Source organism: Eulemur rufifrons, chromosome 12 (genome assembly GCF_041146395.1).
Source record: "Eulemur rufifrons isolate Redbay chromosome 12, OSU_ERuf_1, whole genome shotgun sequence".
NCBI classification, from domain to species: Eukaryota; Metazoa; Chordata; class Mammalia; order Primates; family Lemuridae; genus Eulemur; species Eulemur rufifrons.
This window is the reverse complement of record NC_090994.1, coordinates 26167900-26185265: the sequence shown is the minus strand read 5'-3', so window position 1 is coordinate 26185265 and position 17366 is coordinate 26167900. Positions and strand designations below refer to the sequence as shown.

The window sequence follows — 17366 nt, the reverse complement described above, 5'->3', positions numbered from 1 at the left end:
CCAAAACATTACAAACAGACCCAGTTTTAGATGACTCCAGGAAAAAAGCTTACATTTGCCAGCATCCAAATTCCCCATTTTATAATCCCCTTCTTAAATCTCATCCAGTGGTCCTGAGACTTCAGCGTGAATCACAATCACTCGGGAGGCTTGTTAAACACAGGCAGACAGGCCGGACCCTGCCCCACGGTTTCTGAATCAGCAGGTCTTGGGTGGGGCCTGAGAATCCGCATTTACCACCTTCCCAGGTGCTGTGAGCACCACTGTGCCAGCCTAGCCCTTGCCAGACTTAACCCACGTGTTCCCGATGGAAACGGGGACTAGGTGGGCCTCACCCTTTGGCACTAAGGCACACTCACCCTTGAAATAACAACTCAAGAGTCCCCTGCTCATTTTTCCCCCTTCCAGGCTAAATAATAAAAGTTCCCTGCCCTTTTATTACAGGTATCGTTTTCCAACCCTTAATTATTTTTTGAAGTTCTTTGTTGAGCCCTCTCCAAGTCCCTTTTAGTTGTGGAGCCATGAACTAGTCAGAGACGAAGGCTGGGCACGAGGGGCAGAGTGACTCACAGTCAGTCTACCGCTTTACGAATCTGCAACACCCAGGCCCGCCTCCTCAGCCCTTCCTCTGATTCACGCTCTCCCGACTCCTCTCCGAGCTACAGCAGTGCTTAGCAGACCTTCGCCATGCCTTTCTTCTGAGAAGCGCGAGGCATTTCTCTAATTTCACAGCAGACTCAACAGCCTAAACCAGTGCAGGGTTAAGTAACTTGTTCAACTGCAAGTCAGTTTAGGAGGGAAGAGAGAATCTGGACCTGAAATTCAGATTTCTGTCTAAATATCATTTTATGGAGAAAGATGCTTTTTATATTTACTGGGCTTTCTATCCACATGGGAACAGTTTCAGGTACAAGTCAAACTACACGATCTTCTTCCCTTTGCAGGAGGGTAGAGCTCTTGGGCTGTCTTCTCACTTGTCCCCATCACTTCCCCAGCTGCCGGAAGGGAAGGGACATAGCCTGGGTGGCACAGCCATCTGTCCCAATCCTCTCTGGCAAGAGCTCAGGTGAACTGAATGCTGAATTTCCCTGGACCACCCCACTCCATCTTGTTTTCCTTTCCTTCGTTTCCATATTCTTTTTTTTTTTTTTTTTCTTTTTTGAGTCAGGGTCTTGCTCTGTTGCCCAGGTTGGAGTGCCGTGGAGTCACCCTAGCTCACAGCAACCTCAAACTCCCGGGCTCAAGCGATCCTCCTGCCTCAGCCTCCCGAGTAGCTGGGACTACAGACGCACACCACTGCACCAGACTAATTCATAGTCTTTCTCCTGCCTGTTTATATACTGAAAGTCAGGGGGCCAGTTTCTGCGTACTGCTTAATTTTAGCACGTGAGTGCTCTGAGAGTGGGCACTGTGCCTTCTTTGTGCATTGTGTGTGCTCTGGGGGTGCTTCCTACATGCTGAATAGTAACAGCAGGCCCAGTATTTCCCCAGAAGGCAGCATTCCTAGTACCGTATACGTGTGCACAAGCCAGGCAAAGCCCAAGGCCTCCCTCTGCTCACTGTTGCTTTCACTGTCATTAAAAAAGTTGCAACTCAATATAACAAAGCCTCTTCCTACAAAATTTCCTTTTGAGAGAGAATATTCCAGGGATGTGATTACAGAGCATTCAGCTCCAAACCAAAAAGCAACCTGTCACATAACGTAGTTCCCATATAGCCACGCAGACCAGTTACCCATTAAACCCCGTGCGAATGAAGGGGACCCCAAGGAAAGAGTCCTCTCTGCTTCCCCAAAAAGTCTCTCAAAGCTTCCGAGCAGAAAGCTATTCTCTAGGAATAAAGTAACATTAAAATAAATCTACTGCAATCAGCTGCCATTCTGTCAGAGCCTCTGGGTTTGTGTATCTATTTTAAGAGGCGCAGGATGAGAGGACAGGCAGCCAGACGTCGTGGCTCACGCAGGACTTGCGCCAGATGTGCCGTTACCTGCAGTGAGGGTGATAGCAGTGAAGGTGCAGGTGGGCACAGCTGCTGGACCCTTCCTGCCGGCCACAAAGCTCCGTGGGTCTCAGCACCTGGGCGCCCCATTTGTGACTGCGAGTGGAGCTTCTTGGGATTTGTCACACCCCAGGTCATACCCAGTCGACAGCCTGTGCTCGTGGCTCGGGCACACAGGGCAGGAGGCAGCGCGAGGATCGCAGCCCCGCAGGCGGGAGGCACTCCGGCTCAGACGCTGACATAACCAAACTAGCTCCTCTTTCACTCACCTGTATCACTCTCTCACAGCACGTAAATCACTAGAACACACACTCTGGAAGTGTTTACGAGCATTTTAAAGACTTGTCATAAAACACACGCTTCCTAGTAGTAGAAAAACCTACAAAAACTTTTTTCTGTTAAAAACTGGATAAATTCTAATCAGCTTCTCTCTTGGTAGGACTAAAAACTACAATTGATCAAGTGACAACCGATCAAGTGAATATTAGCTTGAAAACTAACATCCAATGACAGGATACCTTTAAAAACACTCCACTGAGGTTCTCATGGTGCCTTATTAACAATTAGAAGAAAAAGAACTATTACATTCTTTGGATAAAAGTAGATATTATGAAGCATTACTGGAACAAAATTTCTTTTTACTGCTGAAAATAACATTAGAGACTTTTCTGTTATAATTAATCTGGACAGCAAATTTCTCCTCCACTCAGTGAGAAACTAAGTTAAAAAAAAAAGGTTTCTTTCTAAAAATAGGCCAAGAACTCAGTTCTATGTTCCCTTCTTACATTCTTTTCCTACTTAATGTACCACTGAAACATTTCCCTCATTGTTGACATCTTATGTCATTTGTATTTAAAATCAGACAATACATAATAAAGAAGTTGTTAAATAAAGCTTTTGAAAATGGGAAAATGGCATTCATGATACTAATGGATACTCCATCCCTCCCCCGCCACGGAGATGACAGCCATGGATACCTGGTAAGCAGCTACTACACCACCTAGTAGAACTGCCCATTACAGTCAGTCTTCCTAGAGCTCATATAATTTATGTGCTAATTGATAAAGAAATTCCGAAATCTGTCTGACGTAACGTCAGTCCATTCTGAAAACATGTTTCTCACTAAGCAAGGTGATTCAGATGTAATTTTAAGTATTTCTTTAGCCTAAACTTAAATTGGCAATAACTTGTTAGATTAAAAGCAGTTAGGATTAGCCAATTTCGTGGCCTTTGCTTAATTTTGATAACTAACTCAATCTTCCAGAGGATGCTTTAAATTACTCTCTGAAACCTTGCTCCTAAATTAATTTGTTAAGTACTTCCCTTTAGGAGTATATGCGTCCATTTTTAAGTACAAAATACTCCTTAAAAAAACGAAAGCTGTCCTTCTATATATTCAACAAAATTACATTTGAGACTCCATTATTTCCACATCATAAACTTGTAGTGCAGGGTACAACAGGAATTCACTTTTAACAGTTTTTCCTCAAGAGTTAGGTTACCATAGAAAATAAAGCTCAATGACACAATCAAAATCTAACGTTTCTGTATTGACAGGAACCATATCCATTAATCAAATGTTTTAACAGATGAAATGAGTAATTATCTACAGATTGCTTTTGCAAAAATAAGAACCAAATACTTTCTCTTGGGAAAACTGAGTAAGGCAGTTTCTTGTAGTACGATACATTTAAAGAGAAATATTTTGCCACCATTTTTAGATTTCTCTAAAGTACCAACCGCAACATTTGCAGTTTTCCCAAGAGATAAAAACTTACTATGATGGTAACATTAGGAAGATTTAAGGAGAAAAGGACAAAGAGAAGTCTTAAAAATCCACCCAGTACTTACAAGCAGTTTCAAAGAAAACTGAGCCACAATTCTGCAGAAGACTGCTCCCCCGATCACAAAGCCAATCCGAAGTCTAAAATAGATATCCTATCACACCAGGCCGAGCAGTCACATTTCAGCTTACTAACTTCTACTTGGGTAAACAGTCTTACAACTCACAGAACTAACCCTGGCTAAAATTAACTGCAGCTGAGCGGCAGGCAGGAACACGCTGACTGGCATCATGTGTGCTGGGGTTTATTCACTAGGACAACACTGGTGTCCTCTTAATGGGAGAGTTGGCCAAGGGGCGTGCCCTGGTGAACAATACATAGCATCATGGTTATGCTAATCATGGAATCCAGTCCAGTGATGCTAACTTCTTTTAAGTTGCTTTTGCAAGTACTGACAAAGAGAAAGAGCAAGCTCTTTCCACAGCAGGCATTCGCTTGATTTTTAAGCACGTTCAGATCAGACCAAACAAATTCTGGCAACAAGGTGGCAGTGCTGTATGCTCTTCTCAAGGAAAAGCGGAGTGAAAGGACGTTCTGGCCGATTGTTTGAACAGTCTGACTAGATGTGGTACTACGTGAAATTAAACAGGCACGGAATATACATGCGAGTAAGTCTACCGATACATACACTTAAATAAAAGCCTTTTCTTTATGTTTGATGAACTAATTTCATCTACTTACTTTCTGGCTTTGTCTTCCGCACCTCCCAAGGAGTTGCTATAAGGACACAGGTTCACTAATAAACCACAACTGAGAACAAACATCTCAAATATTTGCAAAAGGCATTGTCCTTGGCAAGAAGCATTTTGAAGTGCATTTAACTGCTTAGCCAGAAAAACTGTCCTCTACAGATGACAGACCATCTGCGAAGCATGTCGCAGCTCAAGCTAAGGTTAAAGATCCCAAGTATATGGCTGATATTGAAAGGAAAATTAGAACATGAAATTTTCTCTCAAAATTATAAACATTCTCAATAAGTCCAACTTACAACAAAGACACAGAACTGCTAGTATCTACTCGAGATGGTTCAGACTAGTTGGCTTTAGATGTTAAGGTTCTGATGACATGTTTTGTTCTCATTGGACTCTATGAAAGGTATCAAAGCACTTTACAAACATCAATCAAATCTCCAAACATCTCTGGGCGGTGTCATTCCCTCCCTCCCTTTTTGTAAACAGATGGGTGAACAGACAAGGGTAACTCAATGGCTCGAACCAGCCCTGGACTCTGTTTCCCTCCTTGAGGCCTCTGCAACACGTCCTCCCGGTTACCTCTTAGCTGTGCTCCTACAGACCCCAGTGCTGTCTGTTTTCCTAATTTAAAAATATCATGTGTTAGTTTGGACTTCAGAAGATTTATTCTACTCATCCCCCAGGTCTGAGCTTCAGGGGCTTAAAAACACCCCTTGACCCTGCGTCGCAGGCAGGGACCCCGCAACGCGGCCCCCCGCAACGCGGCCCCCCGCAACGCGGCCCCCCGCAACGCGGCCCCCCGCAACGCGGCCCCCCGCAACGCGGCCCCCCGCAACGCGGCCCCGCCGGTGCTCGGCCCGTCCCCGCGCGCCCGCAGGCCGAACGCGCACACGCGCCGGTTCGCGTTGGCGAGAGCCGATCGCCATCCGCCTGTCCCCTCGCGTCGTTACAAACCTGCCGGCCGCAGCCCCACCGCCCGCCGCCCCCTACACCGGACCGCACCGGACCGCACCGGTGGGCGCTGGCCTCACTCTGCGGCACTGGAGGTGCCAAAAGGAAAGAAGCGAGCGCCAACCAAACACGGCCGACCTCTGATTGATACAATTATTTTCAATAATCCGCAGCAAACGTAACTCTGGAACTCCTAATGCCAAAAAAGGCATCGTGAGGCTATTTTTGACACAATTATTCTTATCTTGTTATGTCAGTTCAGTAGAAAACTCTCTAAGCCAAAACATTATTTCTGCCCCAAGCCAGAAAGGAAGCAAAAGCAAATACAGCAAGTTCGTTTCTGCATCAGATTTTGGATTGGGAGGAAGAGTCTGACGCTTGATGGGTCCCGTATCCATTATCCTGGCGGCAGGGGACACCGAGCAATTCTCCAGTTGCCCTCGCGTCCAATATGCAGAGTATGACTCTGCTGTTTCTTTCAACAGCAGCCACACCTGTTCCAAAGTGCAAGAACCAAAACCTGGCAAAGAAAACAGTGTACCCTCCAACTTACATTAGTCACTCTGCAGCTTCCTTTCCATGGGCGAAAATAACTTGAGTCAAGTCTACTTTTGTTCTAAGCACTTATGACAGGAGAGAAAAATCTACATGTATCATTAAACACAAACTGAATTCTTCCCATTTGTCCTCAGGAAGTTTGGGTCCTGGGGAAGAAGGAAGAGGCAGTGCCACGCCAGTGGAGGGTGCTGATCTATGCGATCCATGAAATTAAAAAAAACAAAAACTGTTCTTATGAACTCACACTAACAAATTAACCTGGATACTGACCTTCCACATGTTATACTTTTAAATTTTCCAGCATTATTTTTAAAAAAGTAACCATAAAAAGGTAAAATTAATTTTAATAATATATTTTAACCCAATATATCTAAGATACTACCATTTCGGCCTATAATGAATATAAAAAATATTAAAGAGGTATCTTACATTCTTTTGTTTGTACTGTCCTATTTTACACGTGGTACACCTCAATTTGCACGATCCACATTCAAGTGTTCAGTAACCTCGCGTGCCTAGAACCATCGTTAAAGGACAGCTCCAGTCTAGAAATATCTGACAACAGTTTTTCTATAACATGTTAATAATATGCACACACGTGTGGGAGTGGGCTCACTCACATACACACAATAAACATAAACTAAATATATTCCTAGGTATTTTATTTTCTTTGTTGCTATTATGAAGGGTACCAAGTCTTTGATTTGGTTCTCAGTTTCACTGTTGTCAGCGTATAGGAATGCTACTGATTTCTGTGCATTGATTTTGCTGAATTTGTTTATCAATTCCAGTAGTCTTATGGCAGAATCTTTGGGGTTTTCTAGACATATAAGATCATACCGTCAGCAAAGAGCGATAGTTCGACCTCTTCTGCCCCCATTTGGATGCCCTTGATTTCCTTCTCTCGTCTCATTGCTCTGGCCAGGACTTGCAGCACTGTGTTGAACAGAAGTGGTGACAGGGGGCATCCTTGTCTGGTTCCAGTTCTAAGTGGGAGTGCTTTCAATTTTTCCCCATTCACTATGATGTTGGCTGTGGGTTTGAAAATAAAACACCTAGGAATATATTTAACTAAGAAGGTGAAAGACCTCTACAGGGAGAATTATGAAACATTGAGGAAGGAAATAGCAGAGGATGTAAACAGGTAGAAAACCATACCATGCTCATGGGTCGGCAGAATCAACATTGTTAAAATGTCTATACTACCCAAAGTGATCTACAGATTCAATGCAATCCCTATTAAAATACTAACATCATTTTTCACAGATATAGAAAAAATAATTCTACGCTTAGTATGGAACCCAAGACGATCCTGCATAGCAAAAGCAATCTTAAGCAAAAAGAACAAATTGGGAGGCATCAATTTACCAGGCTTCAAGCTATGCTACAAGGCTATAGTAACTAAAACAGCATGGTACTGGCACAAGAACAGAGACATGGGCCAATGGAACAGAACCGAGAACCCAGATCCTCATATAGGATAAAACCATCCTCATATGGCCATCTAATCTTTGACAAAGCAGATGAAAACATACACTGGGGAAAAGAATCCTTATTCAATAAATGGTGCTGGGAAAATTGGATGGCCACATATAGAAGACTGAAACAGGATCCACACCTCTCATCTCTCACAAAAATCAACTCACAGTGGATAACAGACTTAAACCTAAGACATGAAACTATAAGAATTCTAGAAGAAAATGTTAGAAAAACTCTTATAGACATTGGCCCATGCAAAGAATTCATAAAGACCGCAAAGGCAATCCCAAAAACAACAAAAATAAATAAATGGGACCTCATCACATTAAAAAGCTTCTGCACAGCCAAGGAAACTATCATGAGAGCAAACAGACAACCTACAGAATGGGAGAAAATACTTGCATGTTACACATCTGATAAAAGGCTGATAACTAGAATCTATATAGAACTCAGGAAAATCAAGAAAAAAATCAAACAATCCTATCAAAAAGTAGGCAAAGGACATGAACAGCAACTTCAAAAGAAGATAGACTAATGGCCAACAAACATATGAAAAAATGCTCAACATCTCTAATGATCAGGGAAATGCAAATCAAAACCACAATGACATATCACTATCTCCAGTGAGAATGGCCTTTATCAAAAAGTCTCAAAACAACAATGGTGATATAGCACCTTTTGTATATTCTTGGATAGAGCTGGAACCCATTCTACTAAGTGAAGTATCCCAAGAATGGAAAAATAAGCACCACATGTACTCACTATCAAATTGGTTTCACTGATCATCGCCTAAGAGCACATTTAGGAATAACATCGATCGGGTGCTGGGCAGATGTGGGTGGGGGAGGGGATGGGTGTATATATACATAATGAGTGCAATGCGCACTGTCTGGGGGATGGACACGCTTGAAGCTCTGACTTGGGGGCGGTGGGAGGGTAACGGCAACATACGTAACCTAAACTTTTGCACCCCCACAATATGCTGAAATAAGAAAAAAAAAAAAAGTCCCAAAACAATAAATGTTGGCATGGATGTGGAGAGATAGGAACACTCGTAAATTGCTGGTGGGACTGCAAACTAGTACAACCTCTGTGGAAAGTAATATGGAGATACCTCACAGAGCTACAAGTAGAACTACCATTTGATCCAGCAATCTCATTATTGGGCATCTACCCAAAAGAACAAAAGATATTCTATGAAAAAGACATCTGCACTTAAATGTTTATAGCAGCACAATTCATAATTGCAAAGATGTGGAAACAACCCAAGTGCCCATCAATACATGAGTGGATTAATAAAATGTGGTATATGTATACCATGGAGTTCTACTCAGCTACAAAAAACAATGGTGATCTAGCACCTCTTGTATTTTCCTGGATAGAGCTGGAACCCATTCTACTAAGTGAAGTATTCCAAGAATGGAAAAACAAGCACCACATGTACTCTTCACCAAATTGGTATTAACTGATCAACACTTATGTGCACATATAGTAATAACATTCATCGGGTATCAGGCAGGTGGGAGGAGGGGATGGGTATATTCATACCTAATGGTGCGCTGCACAATGTCTGGGAGATGGACACGCTTGAAGCTTTGACTTGGGTGGGGCAAAGGCAATATACGTAACCTAAACATTTGTACCCCCATAATATGCTGAAATAAAACAAATTTAAAAAAGGGGGGGAAAGGCATATCATGATTGTTTCAGGTGTGTATGTTTGATGGATCTCTGATTTATAGATAAAAAGTAAATATAAACTAAGACAGTGTAGATATAAGGTTGAAAAAAGCCTAGTTTTTGTCCTTAAGGAGCTCAAAGTCTAGGTATTCTGCATTCTTCACCTCTGAAAGAACAAGAAAAATGTTTTGTGCTCACTGTGTGTATTTTTCTGGGGAGATAACTTTCTTCATAGCTTTATCAAAGGGTCTGTCACAGACCCTCTAAAAAAGTTTAGAGCCACAAGAGAAGCCCAGCAGCAGACACTGGGAGGCGTGGAAAGCCTAGGGACGCCGAGGAACTGAGACAGAAAGGGGGAGAGGTCATTTAGACAGGAGAAAGACAGGCCTACGTGGAAGATAAACCAAAAAGAAGGAAGAAGACAAAGGAATTTCATTCCTAGGCATAGAATTTTACAGGTATAAAATCATGAGACAAAAATTGGTAAGTTCCAGGTACTATGCTGGGTGCCGAGGACACAGAGGTGAAAGGCAAGGTCTCTGTGCTGCAGGTGTTCAGATTTCAGTGAGGAACAGACTCACGCGGCAAATGCGATATTCCCGTAAGCGTGAAGACGCGCTTTATGTGCAACGTGTTGGGGGGGGGGGGGCACAGAGGGACACGATTCATTTCTTAAATGAAGTTTGTTTTCTGATGAAATTTTAAGTCTATATTCTGGAACAACTCAAGATTCTAAATTTTATTTTGGAACCTGAGAAGAGTCATGAACAGATCACAGAGAGATCAAGTATCCAAAATATTTAAAATGTAATATCTGGAAATAACACTAAATTTTCCATTCTGGGCTGTTTATCATCTTGAAATTAAACCTGATTATTTGGTCCAACTAGGGAAAAAAATTTAGGTTTCACCATGGTTCCCAATTTTTCAGAGGATGACATAAAATACTCAAAGCCTTCAAAAAATGAATGCTGAAGACAAAAACATATCAATCCATCAGGGAAGAAATTCTTCTTTGGTGGTTTTTTTTTTTTTTTTTTTTTTTTTTTGCTTTTTGAGACAGAGTCTCTCTATCACCCTGGGTAGAGTGCAGTGGTGTCATCATAGATCACAGCAACCTCACACTCCTGGGCTCAAGTTATCCCCCTGCCTCAGCCTCCCATGTAGCTGGGACTACAGGTGCGTGCCACCACGCCCAGCTAATTTTTTCTGTTTTTAGTAGAGATGGGGTCTTGTTCTTGCTTGGGGTGGTCTTGAACTCCCAACGTCAAGCGATCTTCCTGCCTCGGCCTCCCAGAGTGCTAGGATGACAGGCGTGAGCCACCGTGCCCAGCCGAAATTCTTCCTTGGATTGTAGCTGTGGAGTTAGAAAGACCTGGGTTCAAGATCTAGTCCACCACCTACTAGCTATCTGACCTCAGGCAACTCAGTTAACCCCTGAGTTGTCTTCCACCTCTGCAAAATGGGGATAATAAATGCCCACATCAAGGGACAGTGTTAGGACTAAACAGATGGCCCGCAGCACGGGCGCGCAGGCACTCTGAGTACAGGGCAGTGCCATTACTATCGCACCATGTCCCGCATCAGAGCAGTACTCGCTGGAGATCAATTTGGGATGTTACTGAGTGAGGATTAAAGGCTCCCGGCTTTTATAGCAAAAAGCTTCAAAACATAAAGAGTTGAAAGGAACTTCAAATGATTATTATGTATTTCAGGAAAACTGGGGTCTGTAAACTTGGAAAACTCCACAGCTGTGGCAGCCTGTTTGATTTTTCTCTATGATTTCACCTCATGTCACTAGCCGGAGGTTGAATCAGAATTTAGGGACAGTAACTGATTAATACAGACAAGTTGCATGTCTTGGCAAATTGTTGCAGTCATGCCCCCTATTTCTTCCTGCTTCCCCGTATCCCTCTCCTTAGGGAGTCCCCTACCACAGTGGCTCTGGGCTGGGCCAGGAGCACAGCAGCAAGTGTAACCCGGGGCCTCGAAAAGCGCCGGCCCTCTGGGGCTTGCCCTCCGTTGCTGCTCTCGGGAAGCCCACCGAGGACGAGAAGACCCCAGGGAGCTGGGGACAGCCACCACGGCTCGGGCCCTGCACCGGCCAGCCTGCCGCCCGCCGCCCGCCCGACATGGAGGGAGCCATCCCAAGCCACGTGGCTCCAGCCAAGCTGCCAGCTCACCGCAGAGATCAGCCTGGCTAGCTCAGGCCCAAATCAGCGAGGTGACTTACAGAATCGTGAGACACAGAAATTTTGGTTTTTTAAAACACTAGTATTAGGTGGGTTAAAAAGCTCACTAATACACATACCTTCAAAAAGCCCGTCTGCTCAGGATGACTACACTGGTGTAACCCACAGCTATTCAGTCTGTCTTAATACTTCAGAAATGGATTCAATTTATACATACATGAACAAAGAACTCTAAAAAGAATAAACAATCATTTTCTTCAGCATTCATTTTTTTGTAAGCTCAGAAAAAAAGATGCATGTAGTGGCAAACTCTTCAAGACAGTTCTTTTAAAAACTTTGATAATAAATAGCTAATTCAGCATAATTTTATTATAATTTTATCAGGACTGAGAAAGCAAATGCAGCATTATTACTGCTGTGGTGTGAATATTTACTTTAACAGTTGACTTTTTAAAGTATGTTAGAATTCCTGGGAAACTCCATACAACTGTACATTCCTAACAGTCATTATCATTTAACAAACATTTGCTGAATAGTCGATTCCTGCCATTACGAAAGTCCCAAGCATCTGTCAGATGTGTATGAATGACAGCATGCTGATGACCACGGCAGAAAATGGTATAAATGACAATTCTGCCTTCGAGAGGCTGATAATCTGAAAGAGACCGGACAGCGTACATACACTTTTTACCATACAAGGGAATAATTAGTAAGCATCGCAAAGGGTAAAACTTCATTCCAATAGGAATGTAGGAAAAGAGGAAGCGGCTTCCAGTTGTGTTGATGAAGAAAGGCGTCTTGAAGGGAGTGACAAGTGAATGGAGCCTTTTGAATGCTGGTCAGATTTCAACAGCAAAAGGAGTAAAAAGAAAATTACACAGAAGAAACGACACAAGCAAAGATGGAAAAAAGGAAAGTTATAATGTGTCTCGGGATAGCTTGGATTTGGATTGCAGCTCCATTAATTAATAGCTGTTTTGACTACTGATAAATTACTTAATCTCCCCAAATTTAGGCTATAAAGTATCCAATGAGAGTATGGAGTCTACAGCAAGACTGCCTGGGCTCAAGTTCCAGCCTCATCATGCTGTGTTGTCCTTGGGCAATTACTTACTCCCTCTGTGCCTCAGTTTCAACATCTTTAAAATGAGGGAAAAAAGTTATACATAACCTCATCAGATTATTATGAAGATTAAATAAGTTTGTATTTGTAAAGCACATAGACCAGTGCGTGGTACGGACATGATCAGCACATAGAAAAGAGCCTGAAGGAAACATTTTGTTAAGTAAGTAAACTCCCTTGTTTACGCGTACACAGCAAACAGATACACAGATACAGACAGATGTGTATGAATATAGATATGTAGACACAGCTCTATCACCAAGAACAGTACCATACCAGGTACTGGTATGTAGCAGTTTAAAGAAATTTTTTTTTAATTTTCCCTTCCTCCTCCTTTGTCTGGAGTCCCTAGAGCTCTGCACTAGCGCACAAGGTCAGACGTGTTTTCACGTACTCCAGCATCAACCTCCACTTTGTTAGAAAGAGCAGAGGCTGCCCCTCTATTCTGAAACTGGAGGCTTCCTCCTCTCTCTTGGGGGCAATAATTCTGCACTTGCTGGTAGAAGACTGCAAGGCTTGAAACTACAAGCGACAGACACAGCACGGCCACCAGCTTAAAACCAAAGGAGCACTAATACCTTATGCTATGAATACACTTTAAATGGAAATATAAGCATGGGCTTATTAAGCACAATTGGACCTTCTATAATTTATTACTATTCAAGCTAATCTAAAACCAGAAACCTTAAATAACCTGAGATTTTGGAACAAAGTCAAACATCAGATTTAAAGCCACAGTAATTCAAAAGGTAGGTTAAGAAAATCTTACTAAACGAAGACTAATCGGGTAGAAGTAATTACATATGTAAACTGAAAGTATTTTTAAATGCAGTTTTATTACTTGAATCTATGCACAAAATATTAAACTGAGTTCTTTCTGTTTTTAAGATGAAAGTACTAAAGATAGTTACCAGATTACACTGGTAAAAAAATACCACCACTACAAGTACTTCAAAATGTTCCGCTATGTCAAAATAAGTAATATTTTCCTGCAATCTTATTTATAATATTTATTTGTTTAGAAACCACTTCCTCACAGATATCACAAAGGTAAACCTCACCCATCACAAGTAAAACTTTATTACCAACTCTGAACAGTACTTAACACAGATGTTTTAAAAAGGGAAATATATATATATATTACTATATTAGCTATGTAAAGTAATAGTGAAGGGGAACTCCTGGTTGAACCACCTACAGCTGGTAGTTATAAAATCTACTTTAGGGTTCTGAGTGTTTAGGTTCCCTTGCTGTCTTACTTCAGGTGGACAGGGAACTTGCAGGGTAAGACTAAGAGGACCCTCATACTAATAGCCCAAAGCCGCCAGTTTTACTATAAATAATTTCAAATATATTCTCATGGCTCCTGCTACTCCACTACCAAATCCCTGAGCATCTGTAAGACTCATGTGAAGGGCAGATGCCCAAGTGTGTGTAGAAGGCAACAACTTGATATAGCAATTTGCCAAGAGACCTGGGAAATCAAGAATCTGTTTTCTAATTTTTAATAGTTTTGCCATAAATGGATATGATCTCTTCCCAACCAGATAAACTTTGAAGTGGCCACTTTTAGGTAAGCAGTTCAAAACCAACCTTAAATTAAAAGAGATAAAATATTTGTAAAAGATTCTAATTGCGCTTGGCTACTCCAGCAGGTGGCTGGTTTTAACAGGGGGCATAGCCTAGATCTCTTAATAAATGTACACGATTGTATGTATCCTTAGGCATTAAGCATTTCATTTAATAAAGTACTCCAGAGGCTAGGCATAGTAGCTCATGCCTGTAATCCCAGCACTTTGAGGGGCCAAGATGCGAGGATTGCTTAAGGCCAGGAGTTTGAGACCAGCCTATTCAACATAATGAGACCTTGTCTCTACAAAAAATTTAAAAATTAGTTGGGTGTGGTGACACATGCCTGTAGTCCCAGCTACTCAGGAGGCTGAGGGATTCCTTGAGCCCAGGAGTTTGAGACTATAGTGAACTATGATCACACCATTATACTCAAGCCTGAGTGACAGAACAAGACCCTGTCTCTAAAAAATAAGTAAATATAAAAAGAAAAGAAATAGAAACTAGTCTTGGAAATAAACAAAAATGAAAAAACCCAGAAGGTTCAACAACTCAGCTCTAAGAACTATAATAGACTGATAATTATAATAATCCAGGAGGCCATTTTCAGAAACACCAGAGACCAGTTCTTTATACAGGCACTGGTTCACAAAAGAGGAGTAGACAAACATGGTCAGGGCAGCCGTGGTTGATTATAGACTGTGCAATAATAGACAATTATCCATTTTAGACCTTAATGCTTTCATTGTTAGAGTCGGTTTTTTCTTTTTGACATCATGTTCTTGTCTCTACAATTGCCAGAAGAGGGTGCATTACCCAGTCCTTTGGTTCAGATCTTTTTTTTTTTTTTTTCTAAAAAAAAAAAAACTCTTAAACAATGACTAAAAATTGATGTACAAAGAAGAACTGGTGCCTATCCTACTAAAACTGTTCCATAACATCCAGGAAGGGGGAATCCTCCCTAACTCATTCTATGAAGCCAGTACCACCCTGTAGGCCAATATCCCTCATGAATACACATGCAAAAATCCTCAACAAAATACTAGAAAACTGAATCCAATAAAACAGCAAAAAGATAACTCACCATAATCAAGTGGGTTTCATCCCAGGGATGCAAGGATGGTTCAACATATATTAAGTCAATAAATGTGATTCACCACATAAACAGAATTAAAACCAAAAACTATATGATCATATAATAGATGCAGAAAAAGCATTTGATAAAATCCAGCATCCCTTCATGATAAAAACCTTTAACAAACTTGGCATAGAAGGAATATACGTCAAAACAATAAAAGTCATATATGGCAAACCCATAGTCAATATCACACTAAATGGGGAAAAGTTGAAAGCATTTCCCCTAAGAACTTGAACAAGATAAGGATGCCCACTTTCACCACTTCTATTCAACATAGTACTGGAAGTCCTGGCCAGAGCAATCAGGCAAGAGAAAGAAATAAATGGCATCCAAATTGGAAAAGAGGAAGTCAAACTGTCTCTGTTTGCGGATGACATGATCTTATACCTAGAAAACCCTAAGGACTCCTCCAAAAGACTCCTAGATTTGATAAATGAATTCATTAAAGTCTCAGATTACAAAATCAATGTACACAAATCAGTAGCATTTATATACATTAATAATGATCAAGCTGAGACCCAAATCAAGAATTCAATCTCATTTACAATAGTTACCAAAAAAAAAAATATCAGATATTAATAGGTGAAAAATTTCTAAAAGGAAAACTACAAAACACTCATGAAAGAAATCCTAGATGACACAAACAAATGGAAAAACATCCCATGCTCATGGACTGGAAGAGTCAATATTGTTAAAATGACCATAGTGCCCAAAAGAATCTAAGATTCAATATAATTCCTATCAAAATACCAACACCCTTTTCCACAGAATTAGAAAAAACAATCCTGAAATTCAAATGAATTAAAAAAGAGTCCGAATAGCCAAAGCAATCCTAAGCAAGAAGAACAAATCTGGAGGTATCACATTACCTGACTTCAAATTATACTACAAGGCTACAGTAGCCCAAACAGCATGATACTGGCATAAAAATAGACACATAGATCAACAGAACAGAATAAAGAACCTAGAAATAAAACCATATACCTATAACCAAGTGATCTTTGACAAAGCAGACAAAAACATTTACTGGGGAAAAGTATGCCCTATTCAATAAATGGGGCTGGGAAAATTGACAGCCACACGCAGAAGAATGAAACTGGATCTCCATCTGTCACCATATACAAAAATTAACACAAGATGGATTAAACACTTAAATATAAGACCTGAAACCATAAAATTCTAGAAGGAAACCTAAAAATTCTTCTGGACATTGGCCTAGGCAAAGAATTTATGATTAAAACCCTAAAAGCAAATGCAACAAAAACAAACAAAAGGGGCTTAACTAAACTAAAAATATCCTGCACAGCTAAAGAAACAATCAGCAGAGTAAACAGCAAACCTACAGAATGGACAGAAAATATTCACAAACTATGTATCTGACAAAGGACTAATATCCACAGTGAGTTCTACAAGGAACTCCAACCAGCTCAGCAAGAAACAAACAAATAACCCCACTAAAAAGTGGACAAATGACATGAACAACCAGTTTTCAAAAAAAGATGTCCAATGGCCAAAAAAATATGAAAAAATGTTCAAAATCACTAATCATCAGAGAAATGCAAATTAAAACCACAATGAATAGGGTTTGCTTTCCTTACGAGAGCAATCAGGCAAGAGAGCAGAATCAAGGGTGTCCAAATGGGGACAGAAGAGATCAAACTCTCAGTCTTTGCTGATGATATGATATTATATCTAGAAAACCCCAAGGATTCAATCAAGAGACTCCTGGAACTGATAAATGAATTCAGTAAAGTCTCAGGATACAAAATCAATACACACAAATCAGAGGCATTCATATATGCCAATAACAGTCAAACTGAGAACCAAATCGAAGACTCAATACCCTTCACAATAGCAACAAAGAAAATAAAGTACCTAGGAATATATTTAACTAAGGAGGTAAAAGACCTCTACAGGGAGAACTATGAAACACTGAGGAAAGAGATAGCAGAGTACGTAAATAGGTGGAAAACCATACCAGCTCATGGATCAGAAGAATCAACATTGTTAAAATGTCTATACTACCCAAAGTGATCTACAGATTCAATGCAAGCCCTATTAAAATACCAACATCATTTTTCACAGACATAGAAAAAATAATTTTATGCTTTGTATGGAACTAGAGAAGACCCTGTTTAGCAA

At 41.0% G+C, this 17366-nt stretch overlaps 1 protein-coding gene across 9 annotated transcripts in view; it reads right to left on the bottom strand.

The window, feature by feature from the left end:
- SLC20A2 (solute carrier family 20 member 2) overlaps positions 1-17366 on the bottom strand; it is a 102887-nt gene that overhangs the window by 59139 nt on the left and 26382 nt on the right. Inside the window, exon 1 of one of the 9 annotated variants that reach the window (XM_069485027.1) lies at positions 3850-3873. The exons of the other annotated variants lie outside the window; for them this stretch is intronic. The gene's annotated coding sequence lies outside the window, so the exon portion shown is untranslated. Of the gene's footprint in view, positions 1-3849; positions 3874-17366 lie in introns of those variants that run through there. 9 annotated transcript variants of the gene reach the window in all.